The following is a 19,083-nucleotide window of genomic DNA, read 5'->3' as shown; positions in this document are numbered from 1 at the left end:
ATTAATGGTTAACCGGAAAACCGTATCGAAAAATTAGTTAACCGTTTATGCATTTACCGCTTACCGGTTTGAACGGTTACAGTTTTCAAATATGACAAACCAATACTTTCGGCTACCGTCCCGGAATTTTATTTCGGTACGGTTAACCACCCATGCATGAACACCCCTAGTTTAGATAGTTTTAAATACATATTAATAGTTAGGTTTTAAGATTAACATTAAAAGAGCCCCCAAAAATAAGATGTTAGTTATGTATCATGCACATGGGCTTTATAAATCGTTAAACTCAATTCATCACCATTACTACCATGAATTATTTGAGAAGCTTAGAAAATTCTATTCACTAATACAAGGGATAGTAAATTTGTTGAGCAAATTTTATGCTGCTGATTGGATAGCTCATCAAAGGCACTCCATTTTTAATCTTATCTATTGGTTTAATTCTCCTGATGTTTTGTTTTCTTGATCATCCGAAAGGATATTTTAGAGCGATCCTTATCTTAGGATCCTACCTAATTTTTTCTTTCCTCTATAAAAAAAAAAAACTACAAGAGTGTTACTTGAACCAGAACATGGCCTCCAATGATTTGAGGCATGTACTATATTTTGCACAAATATGAACTACATATACCATAGCAAGTTGATATTAGATGCTATATTAGTTTTTATGACTTCTTGTATAGGGTTTATAGTTCAAACCTTAATACTTGCACTTTTTTCGTTTCTTGAAGAAAATAATACTCCCTCCGTTTCATTTTAATTGTTACCCTTTGATATTTTACACTATTCACAAATTTTACTTTGACCATCATTTGTGATTTATACGCGGATGAAAATATAGTCGTGTGGGATCTTGTTAGATTCATCATAACATGTATTTTATTAATATGTACTTTTTATAATTTTTACAAATATAAAACTAAAGATATATGTCTTCAAAGTTTTGCATTGGCATGCGTTCAAAGTGTAAGTGTGTAGATTAAAATGAAACGGAGAGATTATAATTATGGATCCGCCACTGTGCCTTGCACCCAATAGAAAATTAGAAAACTGTATTAATTACATGACTTTTGTTGAGGAATCAAATACAAGAGTCCATGAAGGATAGGAGTTAGCTCAAGTGGGTGGAGTGCTTCCCTTGGCCCCTGAGGTCAGGGGTTCCCGGCATTATGCTGGGGTATTTCCTTAGCATGCTATGCATGCCTTACCAGCCAATGCATTGGTGTTTCCTACAGGCTAGTAGCCTTGTAGAGGCTAGTCCTTGGACTGACTTAATTTCCTAATAAAAAAAAATACAAGACATGGAGAAAAGTACAAGAAACTAATTACGTAATAATAGCAGTAAAAAAAACTATAGACAAATACAAGAAACACATAAGAAGATACAGTAATACCGAGTCCATTGATAAAAACACTATGCAGATCATGTGCTATATTCAATCCATGCAAGAGTATAATTAATAATCACCCACCATCTATGAATTTTCCATATAGCTGAAATGCAATATGTTATTTTCAAAATTTCAATTAATTAAGCTCGGCATTTTGCACAACGCGTCTAATTGAATTTTTTATTTTCGGTTACTGACTACTATTGTTGAATAGTTGAAGACAAAATTAAAGCCCACTTGATCAAACGGAGGCTTTTTTCTAAAATCTTGAAGAGTTGTGTGAAAATTGACTTATGGCTTGAGCAACTAATTTGCACCGGAATAAAAAAATGTCTAGTAGTCGCCTTTGGTTGACAAAGGATGAGTATCTCTATATATATAGGGTGCCAATCTTGGCTACCATATCTCATATCCAAGAAAAACACAAAGCAAGTAACAAAACTCCCCTTAGCAAATCTACCTCTTGGGCTCTTATAATTCTAGCACAATTAATTGCAAAATGAATAACCTTGTAGTTTTCTTCACCTTTTCTCTCTTGGTGTGTCTCTCTCATGCAATAGAAGTTGATTTTTGCGTAGCAGATCGTAGTCTCCCAAGGGGACCAGAAGGATATGCTTGTAGAGATCCTGCTACTCTAACAACAGATGACTTTGTTTACACTGGCTTCCGTGGTAGCAGAACCATCACAAATGTACCAGGAAACAACGTAACTCTTGCATTTGTTGATCAATTCCCAGCTTTGAATGGTCTAGGTATTTCTATGGCAAGGTTAGACTTTGGTGTCGGTGGAGTTATACCTGTACACTCACACCGAACATCAGAATTCTAATCGTGTCAAGAGGGTCAATAATTGCGGGATTCATTGACACAAAACACTGCATACTACAGAAGACTTGAGGTTGGAGATGTTATGATTTTCCCACAAGCCATGCTTCATTTTCAAGTTAATTGGTACAACCCCAGCTACCGCATTTGTTAGTTTGAATGGTGCAAACCCAGCAATTCAATTCACTATGAACTCCTTATTTGGTGGTAATTTACCTGCTGACATAGCTCAACAAATCACTCTTCTAAGTAATGCAGAGGTGATGAGGATGAAGAGGGCATTTGGCACTGCTTAAAATTTTATTTGAGTTATCCTTTAATTTATAGATTACCGAAAATTCAATTTATTTGTTTGCTCAATAAATATATGATGACAACATGTGTTTCTTGTTTCAGTTCTTTCATATTTATCGCTTTGAGTGTATAAAGTATGTCTTGTAGTACGTTATTCACCAATAAATAAAATCATTTGTTCTAAAATAATATATACTTCTATTATATAGTCATTCCATCACAATCCAGGATAAAATCTTTGCCATCTCATTGCACATTAAACACACCGAGAGTGACAGAATATTTGTAGTTTGTTCGAATATGGAGTTGTTTCTTGTTAGTAGTAACATATAAACGAATTGAAAAAAGTTCAAAATTTAGTCAAATTCAATCAAAACCTTTTGGAGTAGAGTGTATTAAAAAGTTTGAACTAGATTGCACTCAGATTTTGAATCTAAAGAATGTCAAACAGGATTTGGGTTCATCCACTTTGAGTACAAAGTCCAAACTTAATTCAAACTTTTTGAGCACTACATCTGTTTTGAAATACATGAATGTTAAATTTTGCATTATTTAAGAAATACAACCGCATTTCAGAGCTAATATATAAATACAAATGTTATCATATAATATTTTGGATTAATCTAAAATATCAATTTTAACAACTTTAATTAATTATTATTAGTTATATTGCTCCGTTGCACGAATAGGGTATGTTCTATTCAACTTTTCTTTTTTTGAATTTATCTTTTTTTTAGAATGTAGATGTAGAAAAGAATACGGCTATTAGTTAACTTGTAATACTGTAATTAAGAAGAGATATTAAGGATAATGACAACAATGACCAAACTCCTATAAGTGGCAGCAAGAACCTATCTCCAACATCCTAGAATGCGGCCATTGGCCTATGTTCCAGCTCCAAATTGGTAGCAATGCGCTAATTTGTAATGCACATCGTTATGTGCACATTTTCAGTACAAACTGAAGTGCAAAGGGGAATGAGAGGCCGGATTAGGGGTAGACCTGGCAAAGTTGGTCCTGATCCGAAAATCCGGTCCGAAATATCCGATCCGTGGTCCGATCTGGGTCCGAACGAGACGGTCCGAACCTTGATCCGAATCCGAAACGGTCCCGATCCGGTCCGAATCCCGATCCGAAATAATCTTGATCCGAAACTCATCCGAAATCCGAATGATCCGATATAATCTTACCCGATCCGAAACCGATCCGACCCGATCTAAAACTGATCCGACCCGAAGGTAAACCGATCCGAAATTATTGGTTTCGATTAGGCTTTGATCCGAAATACCCGAAACTTACCCGTTTTTTATATATATAAAAAAATCATTGGCATAAGTATTCCATTCATTCCACCATAGTCCGATTCTGATCCGAAATAATAGTCCGAATGATGACCCAATCCGAAACGATTCGATTCGGTCCGATTCCGTTCCGAATGTAACTTGATCCGAAAACGGTCCGATCTGAATTGGTCCGGTCCGATTCCGATCCGAAATAATAGTCCGAACGATGACCCAATCCGAAATGGTCCGATCCGGTCCGATCCTAGTCCGAATGTAACTTGATCCGAAAATGATCCGATCTGAATTGGTCCGGTCCGAATCCGATCCGATTGGTCTGATTGCCAGGTCTAATTAGGGGTGACAATGATGCAAGCCAAGTTCGAGTTTGAGCTAGCTCGACTTGGCTCGTTAGCATTTAGAGTTTGAGTTGAGTCGAATTTTGACCAAGTTTTGACTGAACTTTGACGAAGCCGAGCATTGACCTAGTCGAGCTTTGCCCAAGTAGATTTCGAGTAGCTTGCAAGTGTCTCATGTTACAAGCGGCAATAAGGTAGGAAAATGTTGAATTTAGGTATTTTCCTATTGATAATTGGGTATTCAAACGTCTCACGAGTTTCCGAGTCGAGTATCGAGTCGCTCAACTCGACTCACCAACATATTGAGTCGAGCTCGAGTCCGATTCGAGCTCACTCGAGTCGAGTATTGACCGAGTCAATCTCGAGTAACTCGCGAGTTGTCTCATCTCATTGCCACCCCTACGACCAGATGGGTATGATCTGTCAGGAGCGATAACAACACTACAACACTATGCAGCAGGTCTTAGAAGCCACTGCAAATAAGCATAAACCAAGTTCGCGGCAAGAACACACGAATCAGAACAATCGACAGGATCGATGCAATCATGTTGATGTTAGACTCTATGTCTTAGCATGTTGAATGTGACAGATGCAATTAACAAAACAAACAACAATGAACAATCGACACGTGGTTCACTAACAATGTGTTAGCTAAGTCCTCATGCATAAGAGAAACGGTTTTATTAGGTTTGAAAGAGAGTACAAATTACAGAATAATTACGAAGCAAAGGTTAATAATAGGGTTTACATAGTAATATCATACTGATTAACCTAAATAGATGGACGTAAACCCGATCCTAACACTAAATAAATAATTCAAGGTATAGTTAACATATCAACTACTACATCTCACTGCATGCTTCTTATGTTCAACAAATGAAACAAAACTTATATGTCGACATGCTTCAGAAGCAGGAGCTTTTGGAATTTGGACAATTTTTAAGTTGCAATAATTGCAAGGTATATATGTTCTGCTACGAAGACCCATTAGGTAGTGCTACAAATAGTGCTGATGTACTCGCCAAGGCTCTTCCTGTCCATCAGTACAACAGATTCTTAGGCAAGATGGGAGTGCTCATACCTTCCCACTCTCATCTTGAGAGGGAGTGTAAAAGGAAGTAGGAATATGTAATATGTAATAATGAACATGTATAGCTGTATAACTTTTTTTTAAGGTGAATTTAAGTATATAACTATATCTCCATAGATAATGAATATGATCAAATAGAAATTTTCAATTATTACTTTGATAGTTGTTTCTTTTGTTTTTATAGATATGAAAGTTACCTTCACGCAAAAAAAAAAATGGCAGATACATTAGAGCTTTTTATTTTAATTTCTATGACCTTTTGGCCCTCATTAATTATCTGGGAATAACAAATACATAAACGATATTTAAGGAAATTTAGATGGATACCAAAATTTTCAAGAGTTCCCATATATTTTCAACTGTTACACTTGGATCATGTAAGAACATTACTTATATTTTTTATTAAGCAAAAACAAAAATGTGCCCTGATCATGAACCATTTTTTTCATGGTTAAGGATCTTCTTAGCATACAAGATGTTTTTGAATTGTTTTCGACGTGTATTTTTAAAATATTAATTTTTTGTGAACATTTAGTAATGAATAATATAATAGTCAAAGTTAGCCATTGTCAATTATACAAGGAGAAATGGAGCATTTATATAAAAAGGAAGGGAGTCGCAAGCTGGGGAAATAATTATATTTTTCAACAATGGATTCTTAATATTTTTCATTTAATCATGTCAAAGATATTTAAAATATAAAAAACAATACAAAACATGAAATTATTACTAAACCACAACTTGTGAATAGCACCAGATTCAAAATATATTATTTAAGCATGTAAGGTGTGTTAAAAAAAACGAAAACGAAAACGAAATACCGTACCGAAATACTAGAAAACCGGTTAAAATGGACGATGCCGCGATCAACGAACCGGAAAATTTGGGATTAAACAATTCAGTTACCGAATCGGTAAAAATTACGGTTAAATAGTACAGTTACGATTATGATTTTCTATAAAACGGTTGACGAAAAACCGAATAAATTTATTTTATATTATTATTATATAATTTTTTATAATAATTATATTAATTAATTATTACTTTTTAAGTAGTGTAGAGTCTGTAGACTCACTTATGTGAGAAAACGTAAGTCCATAAGTAAGCCCAAAACCAAAAGTCCAAATTATGAGAAAGCCCAAAAGTCCAAGATAGAGTAATTGACTCTCATCACTTCATCAGTCATCAGATTCAGCTCTAACTCTCTAAGCCCTAACTTTCCTCTTTGAGTTTCCTGAGAAAAGATGAAGCAGAATTGGGATTTCCATTTTCGACTCTCATCATCACTTCAATACTCTCACTTTCTCTCTCTCGTGGTCTTCGACTTCGAGTCTCCTATCTCCGAGCAATATCACTTCGATTCTCCCGGCTATCTTCGACTTCGAGCAACAACACTTCGAGTCTCTTGGCCATCTTCGACTTTGAGCAGCAACGGCACTTCAAGTCTCCCTCTTCGAGCAACAGTCTTGAAGTAGGAATTTGATATTATTTGTTTGCAAATCTGAATACTAGCAGTTTTGATCGGCTGTTGATAAGTGACATTTATGTCACTTTTAGGAGTAGTTTTTACATTATTTTCATAGTTATTTTCATAAATTTCTACCTAGTTTAGTCTTTATTTCTTCTTTTTATATTTTGCAGTTTAATTGGAGTTTTTAGTTATTTTTACTAGCTTTTAGCTCTTAATTTCATATTATGTATTTTCTTTGTTTTGTTAATTTATAGATTGTTTAGTTTAATTCTCTATTTTTCTTTCCTTTTAGTTATTATTATTTGTACATGTCTCGTTTCTCCCTCCATGTTTGGTTGTGCTTGTAGGTGAGCTTGTTGGAGCTATAATGTGCAATTTGGAATTATCATGTACAAGGCATATCCTACACCACACCATGACTATTATCCTACACCACATCATCCCAACCCCCATACACTACCACCACCATCTTCCTCCACCCACATACACCAAAGCAGCCACTCAACTGCTGCCCATCACTCCACCGCAGCACCACCATCACCCACGTCAGACACCACCTCCGCAATCCGTCCAAGCCAAAAGGGAGCGGGCGCTCCTCTGTTAAACGGAGCGGTCGCTCCATTTGAATTTACCACAAAACAGAATGGTAGGCAGAAACTATGAGCGCCCATGAGCGATCACGGAGCGGGCGCTCAAAGAAACGTGCTTAAAGACTCATTAAACAAATCAAGGGTTGTGATTTATTGGATCTAATTTATGGAAAAAAATCATTGGGAAGAATCAAACGGCCATGATTTCTTGAGCGAAGGATAGACGATGGTGAATGATGTTGATGAAGATTTACGATGATGATGGACCATGGATGATGAGTGATGATGCACCGCGAAGAAGACGATAAATAGGAAATGAGGTCTGATGCTTTTGGGGGTTTTGAACCTTTTTCATTTTCTTTCTTTGACTTTTCTTTTTCCCCTGTATACTTCAGTAACTTCACACACGTTTTCTTTCATTTTCTTTTCTTTTCTTTTCTTTCCATTTTCCTTTTATTTCATTCTTTGTTTTTATTTTCTTCTCCTTTTTCTTTCTTTCCTTTTTATTAGGAGGAGTATAAATATCTTAAGTCATCTTTTTAGAAAGAGAGTTTTTTATTAGCCTAGTTTTATTTTCACCACTCTTAGGTTTAGGATTTTAAGAGGGTTTAGCCTCCATAGATTAGTTTAGGAAGAAAAGGGAGAAAACTCAAAGAAAGATGGAAGATTGTAGGTCAAGGGTGACATTTGTATCGAAACTTTCAACCATTAATCAATGAGCATTTCTTACTCTTTCTCCTCTTTTATTGTTTTATTTTCATTGTTTTTCTTAGATTAGTTGTTCTTGATTAGTTTAATTATTTATGATTTATTTATTTAGTTTAATGTTAGATTAATGATTATTATCATGTTATTAAAGTTTAATTTCTCTAAAGTCCTCATTTTTGTATTTATGGAGTAGTTTGTTGGTTAGGGTTTGGGTGAAAACCCAACCATGATTGAATTGGGCATTTGAAATTGGATTTAGAGATTTGTGTGATTAAATTATTGCTTGTTTAGCTCTTATAATCTATGTTGCATTCTCTTTGATCACTTGAATGTCGTATTAGATGGAGTTGATTGATTTAGGTTGGCATGAGAGTGTGACCTATTGATTTCTATTATTGACTTGGGTTACCTTGAACCTCGGGATATGTTAGTAATGGATGAGAGTCCTTATTTGATGTCTTTGAGGATTTCTCCGCCTATGAGAGGATGGTGAGTTGTGTTGGGTCAATAGCTAATTCAAGTATGTTCGATATTATCTCTATGTTTGATATTCTTTATGCCTATTTCATGATTAGTTGGTGTTAATCCCATCTCCTAACTTTAGTTATCTTTGATATTTAGCTTTTTCGTAGTTCTTAGTTGGTTATTGACAATTTCCGACTTGATTCCGGCCTAGCTTATAGTTTTATCAACACATTTTGGTGTTCCTTAGTCTATGTGGATTTCGACCCTTACTTATCACTTTACCTAGTTTAGTGATTTAGTTAGGTTTTGTTTGATTTTAGGAGACTAGTGACGACCTAGTTTTTCCATTATCAGCTGTGTAAGTTTGTGCGTTGATGTTGCTTTTCTATTTCGAAGATGATTATAAGGATTAACTACTCTCTGTCGTAGTTTAGAGATGAGTGTGAACTACTCACTGTGAACTACCAACTTGTAATAGTTTAGATTTTTGTGCTTTTATTTTCTCAGAACTTTGAGATATGTATTCATTATATTGTATGGTGTGAAATGTTTTTAGAGATGATTGTCTTTTATAGAAAAATCTTGGTATTAATGGTATATTATTTATGTTGAGGAAAATTTGAAATTTGATATATAAAATTAGTAAAATAATTTGATAAAACTTGAGTAACGGTTAATGGTTAACCGGAAAACCGTATCGAAAAACTAGTTAAGCGTTTATGCAGTTACCGTTAGGGGTGTTGATAGGTGATTAACTGTCCCAAAATAACATTTCTGTTCGGTAACCGGAGATTTCGATTCGCTTTTTTTGTGAACCGTAACCGCAGATGTTTAAACTGGTTACCAGCTAAGCGGTTAACCGGTTTTTCGGTACGGTCTTTCGGTTAACGACTAACCGTTATTTAAGTTATACTAATATATTTTACTTAAACATATATATTTTCAATTTTTTTTGTGCATATATTATAATATTATATATACTATAATATAAAATTTATTGTAAAGTGGATAATAAATCCATTGAAAAACATAACTAACACCAAGAATTCACTCCATTCCTAATTATAGTGTTTATATTAGTACTAGAGTTTACTTCCTCTAATTGTTGTAACTTAGAAAAAAAATATTAGAATTTAATGTAATTGTTTGAAAATGTTTCACAACAATTAAATAGAGAAAAAAACATATTTCAGTATTTCGGTTACCCGTTCACTCAAAAATCATAACCGTTACTGTATTGTTTAACCGTTAATTTTATCGGTTCGGTAACCGTACCGTTACAACTTTTTGTCAGTACGGTGACCACCCACTTAGATTGATTTTTTGGTATTTTGGTACAGTAGTTTTTCGGTTTCGGTTTTCTATGAACACCCCTAGTTATCAGTTTGAACGGTTACGGTTCGCAAATATGGCGAATCGATACTTCCGGCTACCATGCCGAAATTAGGTTAACCACCCATGAACACCCCTAGCTTAGATTGTTTTAAATATATACTAATACTTAGTTGTAAGATTAACATAAAAAAAAAAAAAACCCAAAAATAAGATGTTAGTTATGTATCATGCACATGGACTTTATAAATCGCTAAACTCAGTTCATCACCATTACTAACATGAATTATTTGAGAAGCTTATAAAATTTTGTTCACTATACAAGGGATATTAATTTTGTTGAGCAAAATTTTGTTAGAACTTGTAATAGGGTGAAGAAGATGATTACTATGAATGATGAATTTTCTAGGCGTGTGTAGACACTTTCCCAAAAGTGATATTCCGACCCTATACGAAGCACGGGTTGCACGGAATTTAATTTCGAGATACAAAGAAGAATAACAAGAGTCACGCTCGTATGAATCTTGTAAAAATGAGAATAAGTTTTTTGATTTTGTGTTTGATGATCAATGTTCTCAAAGACCTTGAGAGAGAGTGCTTTTAGAGAGAGTTATATTCTGAAAATTATCTCTCTTCATCTGTGGTACAAAGCCACACTTATACACGCACACAAGTAACCGTCAAAAACTGCTCGTTGCACACAACATTCACGCAGAGACAGAGAGCCTGTCGCGAGCCGCGACAGTGGTCGCGAGTCGCGGCCACTCTTCTGCCCAGCCTCGTGATTTCCTTGTTTCAGCGAGCAATGTCCAGCCTCTTGATTTCCTTGCATTCCTTTACGATTACTTCATTGTTTACTCTACCATAAACAACCTATGTGTATACTTAACGTAACTTGAACAACGACACCATAACCATGTAATTCAAGTTATACGTTTCATGAATTCAATCAACCAAATACTCTAAATTATCCAACAATCCTCCCCCATTTAGAGTATTCTAAAAGATAATAAGCACTAAACACCATCAAACACAAACATCTCATGCGTAAATGAAAGTGTATAAAACTTGAACTTTCATATAGTAAAGTACACATTCCAAGTATCCGTATCCAATTGGTGTCGATAACGATTGAACCAATTTCAATACATAATGGAAACCCGAAGATACTATACACACACGATAAATTTACTTAAACTCATTATAAACCGACACATAAAGCCTTGTGTCCATATCTATTCATAAGTGTATCAAAGCTATGCCCCAATAGCTCCTTGAAGTGGCTAAACTTCACACTTACTTAGGTAGATCTCTAAAATACATGCTACTGTGAAAAGCATAAACAAGAGACCTATTAAGTTATACAACCTCCTTATACAACACAGTTATAGAACTATAAACTTAGGATGAATAAAAGTTCTACAATCATCTAAATGAAGAAATTAATCTTATTGAACTTAAGACCCAACGTCATATTGGGCGTTAAGTTAAGATTCCCTCATTCGTGATTCTCGAGGGGCTCCAATCCTAAACCGATTGCCATCCTCTTTACATTATCTCTAGCCAAGGCCTTTGTAAAACAATCCGTTAGATTATACATTGTACGTACATAGTCAACAGTGATTACACTATCCTTGATAAGTCCTTGGATGTAGTTATGCCGCACACCAATGTATCTTGACTTACCATTATAAACTTGACTATATGCTCTTGCCAAAGCAGCATCGTTATCACAATGAATCGCTATGGGCGATATCGGTTTTGGCAACAAAGGAATCTCAATCATGAGATTCTTCAACCACTCCGCCTCTTTGCTTGCGGAAGACAAAGCGATAAACTCCAAAGTCATGGAGGAATCCGCTATGCAAGTTTGTTTCTTGGAAGCCCAAGATATAGCACCTCCCCCAAGTAGAAATACCCATCCACTTGTAGAAGAGTGATCTTCTTTGTTAGAGATCCAACTTGCATCCGAATATCCTTCTAAAACCGAAGGATATCCACTGTAGGATAAACCATAGTCCTTGGTTTTCCCTAAATATGTAACACCCCAAAACTTTGGTTCTAAAACTTTATAAAATATTCACTTTTCATTAAAATATCTGACCAAACCTTTAGGGTGTTACCGCCGCATCTATTGTTCAAAATAAATGCAAGGCTAATTATTAGAAATAAAAATTTTACTCACAAACCAAAGTATCAAAATAAACCAAACTAAGTTGTCTACTTTATACCAAAACAAAACTAAACAATCTCAAATGACAGTATTGTAGTGCTTATTAAACTAGGTGAACTTAAAAACTATAAATTCACTCATTCCTGCAATGTAGTCCCTTTCACCAACCTGCACAATATTAATAGGAAAAGAGCAAAGAAAAACAAAAATACAAAAATTAGCGAAAGCTAAGTAATTACAACTCCATCTCGTAAAATAATAATAATAATAGTTATATTTTAAAAATAATTTTTATAACATACATACAAATATAATACAATGCAGACAAGTATAACATAAACAGACATATATAACGTAATACAAACAAGTATATAACACACTTAATCAATTTATATCTCCAAGTTTATATGATGCACACAACGTCAAATTTAATTATTAGAGGGAATCGAACGTCAGTAGGCCGGGACTAATCCCAGTAACCATACTTCAACATGGGTCGTCACCCAATAATTTAAGAGCAATGGCCAATATCGTTTTGCCGAACGTCCCTAGTGTGCACACCCCTCTCTAATCTAATGGGTATCCGCAATGCGCACCAATAGTATTAGGAGGAAGACAATAAAGAGTTGTAACAGAATAAAATCAAGTATTGTTCATCACCTATGGAGGATCCAAGTCCACAGGATTATTCCCTCAATATTATTTCCACTTTACGTGATTAATATATTTTAATAGTTATGGCACATCAAAAAACCACATTAACATTAACATGAACGTCTTTAGTTCAAATGATATTTTTCACAACTTAGCCACTTAATAAAATTATAATAATCAACGTCCATAATTCATAGCAACCAATATATCCATCATTAGAGCCTCATAGAGTCACAATATATATCAACTTATAATACCGTTCGCTACATCATTAACACACTAGTTATACCCATTAAGTACATTATCAATATTAGCATAATTTTAATACGATGGTATAATTAGGTACATTAAAAATCCAATTTCATAACAACAATACCAGTAGATACATATATATTTAAGGGATAATAGTACTATAGTAGTAATAATAATAATAATAATTTTAGTCATAGAAAGTACTATACTATTCCTGTCACATAATATACATCTAACATAAACGTAGAATCACACAATCACATGTATTACACATAGCACATACAATTCCTAACGGGATTCTAGTTGTTGATGGACATTGTGAATTACCTCGAACGCTTCCCAAGTATAGCAATATCAACTAAAAGTCGCCTTCTACGAAATTTTCGTCTACAACAAATAGTATCACCTCAAGTTAGTCACTTAATATAATATCCCGAAAATAATTAACCAAAATTTTACAAGATTAAAGATAGCCAAAATCCGAAAACCAAAGAAAGAAGAAAATTTTTAAAAGGAATTTACTTGAAAAAAACGTGACCCTTGCTTTGAAAGGAAACCAAAAAAATTGTACAACATTTTATAAGGAGTGACAGCAAAGTCACACCCACGTGACTTGCTGCACCTTTCCCCCCCTTTTTGTTTCTTTTTAAAACAAAAAGCTGCACAAATTTTTTTTTTTTGGTGTTTGGGCATGCAAGAACCAGAAGAAAGAGGAAGGAAGAAAGAGAAGAAGAAGAAAGAAGAAAAGAGAAGAAGAAGAAAGAAGAAAAGAGAAGAAGAAGACAGGTGTCGTACTCCGGTCAAGTCGCCGGAGTTACGTCGGGTTTTAAATTTTTATATTATTTTTCTGTTTAAAACCTTCGGAAATAACAATGGTGGGTTTTAAATCTGAAATTTGGAACTTACCAAAGAGATGAAGAAAGTGAATTACGTGAGAATCTTTGGGTGTTTGGGGCATATATATATGTATGTAAATCTAGGGTTTTCACTAAAAGATAAGTATGTAGAAAATATCTAATCCTTTCCCAAAACCAACTCAAATTATAATTTCAGAATATTCTTTTCTCTCTATCTTTCTTTTGAACGAAAAAAATCTGATTTAAAAATATTCTGATTTCGAATTTTTTTTTTTTTTTTAAAGATAAAAATTTGATTTAAAAAGAAAAAAACAGTTTCATAAAAAAAATCTGATCTATTATGATTTTACTTTATTTTTCAGAATAAAATCTTATTATAACAAAATAAATTTTATAAAATAGTTATAAAAAATTTGGGATATTACAAAATACCTTAATACTCGACGAATAGCTTGTCAATGTAATCCTAGTGTACCTACTAAGTTTGCCTACCGCAAATGCGATATCCGGCCTAGTACTCGTCATAGCATACATCAAACATCCAATCACCCTTGAATACTCAAGTTGAGATACAGCACTACCTACATTAGGTAGTAATTTCTCACTAGGGTCCATTGGAGTTGACACAAAAGAGCAACCCTAACATCGAATTTCTTAAGAACCTTTTCGATGTAGTGAGATTGAGACAAACTCAATTTACCTTTGCTTCTTTTAATTCTAATTCCTAGAATGACATCCGCCTCCCCCAAATCTTTCATTGAGAACTTAGACGATAGAAAAGATTTAGTCCATTCAACTTGGGATAAATCAGTTCCAAAAATTAGCATGTCATCTACATATAAGCAAATCATCACACCATGACCATTGTCATCAAATTTGCTATATACACACTTGTCTGAATTGTTCAATTTAATCCGTTAGACAACACTACCTCATCAAATTTTTGATGCCATTGCTTAGGTGCTTGTTTTAGCCCATACAAAGATCTAATTAGCTTGCAAACCTTTTGTTCTTGACCTTTGACAACAAATCCAACCGGTTGTCTCATGTAAACCTCCTCATCTAATTCTCCATACAAGAACGCAGTCTTGACATCCATTTGATGGATCACAAGATTATGAATTGCTGCAAGGGCAATCAATAATCTTATAGTGGAGATTCGAGCTACAGGTGCATATGTATCGAAATAATCGATACCCGGCTTTTGAGAAAAGCCTTGTGCCACTAACCGGGCTTTGAACTTGTCAATAGTTCCATCGATTTTCATTTTCTTCTTGAAAATCCATTTGCACCCTATTGGTTTACATTTAGGAGGTAGGTCCGCTAAAACCCATGTGTTATTCCCCATGATTGAGTCCATTTCATCATCAATAGCTTCCTTCCAAAATGAAGCATCTTGAGATTGCATGGCCTCATCATATGTTAAAGGATCCCCTTCCACATTATAGACATATGGAAATTTAGTCAAAACACTATCTCTTGATCCTTCAACCAAATATACATGAAAATCGGGCCAAAAGATTTCTCTTTCCTAACCCGTTTACTTCTCCTTGGTTGAGTTGATGTAGATGCAACATTTTCATCTAGAATTTGTTCATCTAACTCTTGATCATTAGTTTGATCAATTTCTTGAATTTCGGTACTTGGAGTTATGTCCTTTGGTCTAGGAACCGATGAATATCTATTTTCATCAAAAATTGCATCTCTTGACTCCACAATAGTGTGAACCGACCAAAAGTCATTTGTTCTATAACATAGAACCTATAGGATTTGCTATGAGCAGCATATCCTATAAAGATGCATTCAACTCCTCTTTCACCTAACTTTTTACGTTTAGGTTCCGGCACTTTCACTATTGCCCTACATCCCCAAACTCTAATGTAACTTAGATTTGGTTTTCGTTTGTACCATAATTCATAAGGGGTAACTTTGTTCTTTTTCATAGGAACACGATTCAAGATGTAACAAGCGGTTAAAACCGCTTCACCCCAAAAACCATCACTCAAACCCGAGTAGGATAACATAGAATTTACCATTTCTTGTAAAGTTCTATTTTTCTTTCCGCTACACCATTTTGTTGTGGTGTATAAGCCGCGGTTGTTTCATGTATTATTCCTAAAGCTTGGAAATAACTAGGATTATGAAATTCACCACCTCTATCGGTTCTAAACCGTTTAACCTTGTCACTTAGTTGCAATTCTACTTCATTTTATAGATCTCAAATTTTTCTAGGGCTTCATCTTTAGTAGACAATAGATATACATAACAAAATCGTGAATGATCATCAATAAATGTTATTATATATTTTTTGTTTCCTAAAGAAGGTGTACTATGAAAATCACAAAGATCACTATGTACTAAATCAAGCAATTTAGTATCTCTTTCCACATTATTAGGGAAAGAACACCTAGTTATTTTGGTAAGCATGCATGTTCTACACTTCTCAATACTTGGATCAAAAGCAAGAATTAAATCATCCTTAGCCATAGAATATAATTTTCTATAATTAACATGATCAAGTCTTAAATGCCAAAGAGAAGAATTATCATTAATAACACACACATTGTTCATAAAGCATTTGAAATGCTGAGTTTAAACATACCATTACATAAATAACCAAGTCCAACAAAAAACCACCCTTAGATAATATAAATTGTCCGACTCAAAGACCATTTTAAAACCTATTCGATTCAAGATAGCTCCGACACTAGATTACGCCTAAGTTCCGGAGCAAATACAACATCCTTAACACTAGAGATTTGCCGGAACTAAAGACCAACTCTACTTGTCCTACACCAAGAACTTGAGCTGTAGAGTCATTTCCCATGTATAGAACTTCTCCATTGTCCACCTCCTTGAAGGTTTTGAATGAAGACGCTCCTTGCACACATGCCTTGAAGCTCCTGAATCGAGTACCATGAACAATCATCCTGTACACAAAAGATTTCAGAAATCATACACATATAATTCAAACTCGAATTACATGAAAGTTGTGTACAAGTACCTTGTTTGGCTTGGGATTGGCTAGACTCGCCTTTCCCTCCACCTTGCTCATTCTTTTTGTTCATTTCTCTTCCAAAGGAAGCAATCCTTCTTGAAGTGTCCGGGCTTGCCACACTCCCAACAACCACGTTGTTGAACAACTCCACCATTCTTAGGCTTCTTAAAGTTGTTGCCTTTGGTGAAATTATTAGCCCTCTTCTTAGGATTTGAGTCATTGAACTTTCCATCCTCCACCATGTTAATGGTAGAAGAATTAGGATTTACCTCCTTTGTCCATCTTGAACCCGAATGCCCTCTTCAATCCGAAGATGAGCACCCAATTGTTCCACATTTATATCATCTTTCCTATGTTTAAAGTATTTCTAACATCCTTCCAACTTGGTGGTAATTTGTCTATTATTGAAGATAAATAAATGTTTCATCCATACTAATATTGTGTTGTTTAAAACTTCCTAAAATCCTTTGAATTTCATGGAATTGTTCCATCACAGGCCTTGTTTCATTCATCTTAAAGTTATTAAAATTACTAACTAAGAACTTCTTACTAGATGCATCTTCGGCCATGTATTTTGACTCAATGTCATCCCAAAGCATTTTAGCGGATTCATAAAATTGATAAACATCAATGAAAGTGTCAGACATACCGTTTAAAATATGACCACGGCATATATAATCGTCATTCTCCCACTTGTTCCTTCTCCTTGAGGCCTCCAAAGTTTCATCTTCCACAAACTCGGGTTTTGGAGTACTCAAAACATATGCCACCGAAAGAGAAGTGAGAAGAAAATGCATCTTCTTTTGCCATCTACGGAATCCCACACCCTCAAACTTGTCAAGTTTCTGAAAATTCGAAGTCATTTCACGTACCATAGCCATCTTCAAGAAATATCACTTTTGGATTGTTAGAACTTGTAATAGGGTGAAGAAGATGATTACTATGAATGATGAATCTTCTAGGCGTGTGTAGACACTTTCCCAAAAGTGATATTCCGACCCTATACGAAGCACGGGTTGCACGGAATTCAATTTCGAGATACAAAGAAGAACAACAAGAGTCACGCTCGTATGAATCTTGTAAAAATGAGAATAAGTTTTTTGATTTTGTGTTTGATGATCAATGTTCTCAAAGACCTTGAGAGAGAGTGCTTTTAGAGAGAGTTATATTCTGAAAATTATCTCTCTTCATCTGTGGTACAAAGCCACACTTATACACGCACACAAGTAACCGTCAAAAACTGCTCACTACACACAACATTCACGCAGAGACAGAGAGCTTGTCGCGAGTCGCGACCACTCTTCTGCCCAGCCTCGTGATTTCCTTGTTTCAGCGAGCAATGTCCAGCCTCTTGATTTCCTTACATTCCTTTACGATTACTTCATTGTTTACTCTACCATAAACAACCTATGTGTATACTTAACATAACTTGAACAACGACACCATAACCATGTAATTCAAGTTATACTACGTTTCATGAATTCAATCAACCAAATACTCTAAATTATCCAACAAATTTTGTGTTGCTGATTGGATCGCTCACCGAGGGCACTCCATTTTTAATCTTACCTATTGGTTTGATTCTCCTGATGTTCCGTTTTCTTAATCATCCGAAAAGATGTTTTAGGATGATCTTTCTATTGAGATCCTACCTAGTTTTTTCTTTCCTCTATAAAAAAATACTATAAGAGTTACTTGAACTGGGGAATGGCCCCAATGATTTGAGGCATGTACTATATTTTGCAAAAATATATACAGTATACCGTAGCAAGTTGATATTAGATGCTATATTAGTTTTTGTGAGCTTAATACTTGCACTTTTTTGGTTTGTTGAGGAAAATAATATTATTATGGCTCCGCAATTGCACCCAAAAGAAAATTAGAAAACTGTATTAGATGACTTTGTTAGGAATCAAATACAAGAGTCTATGTATACTATCAAGAGAAAAGTACAAGAAACTAATTACGTAATAATAGCAGTAACAAACTCTAGATAGATACAAGAAATACATAAGAAGATATGGTAAGACCAAGTCCGTTGATAAAAACACTATGCAGATCATGTGCTATATTCAAACCATGCAGGAGTATAATTAATAATCAGATTAATCACCCACCATCTATGAATTTTCCATATAGCTGAAATGCAATATGTTATTTTCAATTAATTGAGCTCGGTATTTTGCACAACGCGTCTAATTGAATTTATTATTTTCAACTGAATACTATTGATGACCAGTTGAAGACAAAATTAAAGCGTTGTGTGATAATTGACTTTCTAGTTTTAGCAACTAATTTGCACCGGAAAATAAAAAATGTCTAGTAGTCGCCTTTGGTTGACAAA

General features: G+C 34.6%; 1 pseudogene; it reads left to right on the top strand.

The window, feature by feature from the left end:
• Window positions 1-1,813: 1,813 nt before the first annotated feature.
• LOC125499403 (auxin-binding protein ABP19a-like) lies at window positions 1,814-2,611 on the top strand (annotated as a pseudogene).
• The last annotated feature ends 16,472 nt before the right edge of the window (window positions 2,612-19,083 follow it).

Source organism: Beta vulgaris, chromosome 7 (assembly GCF_026745355.1).
Source record: "Beta vulgaris subsp. vulgaris cultivar EL10 chromosome 7, EL10.2, whole genome shotgun sequence".
NCBI lineage: Eukaryota > Viridiplantae > Streptophyta > Magnoliopsida > Caryophyllales > Amaranthaceae > Beta > Beta vulgaris.
The sequence above is the reverse complement of the archived record's forward strand: the minus strand, read 5'-3'. Positions and strand labels throughout refer to the sequence as shown.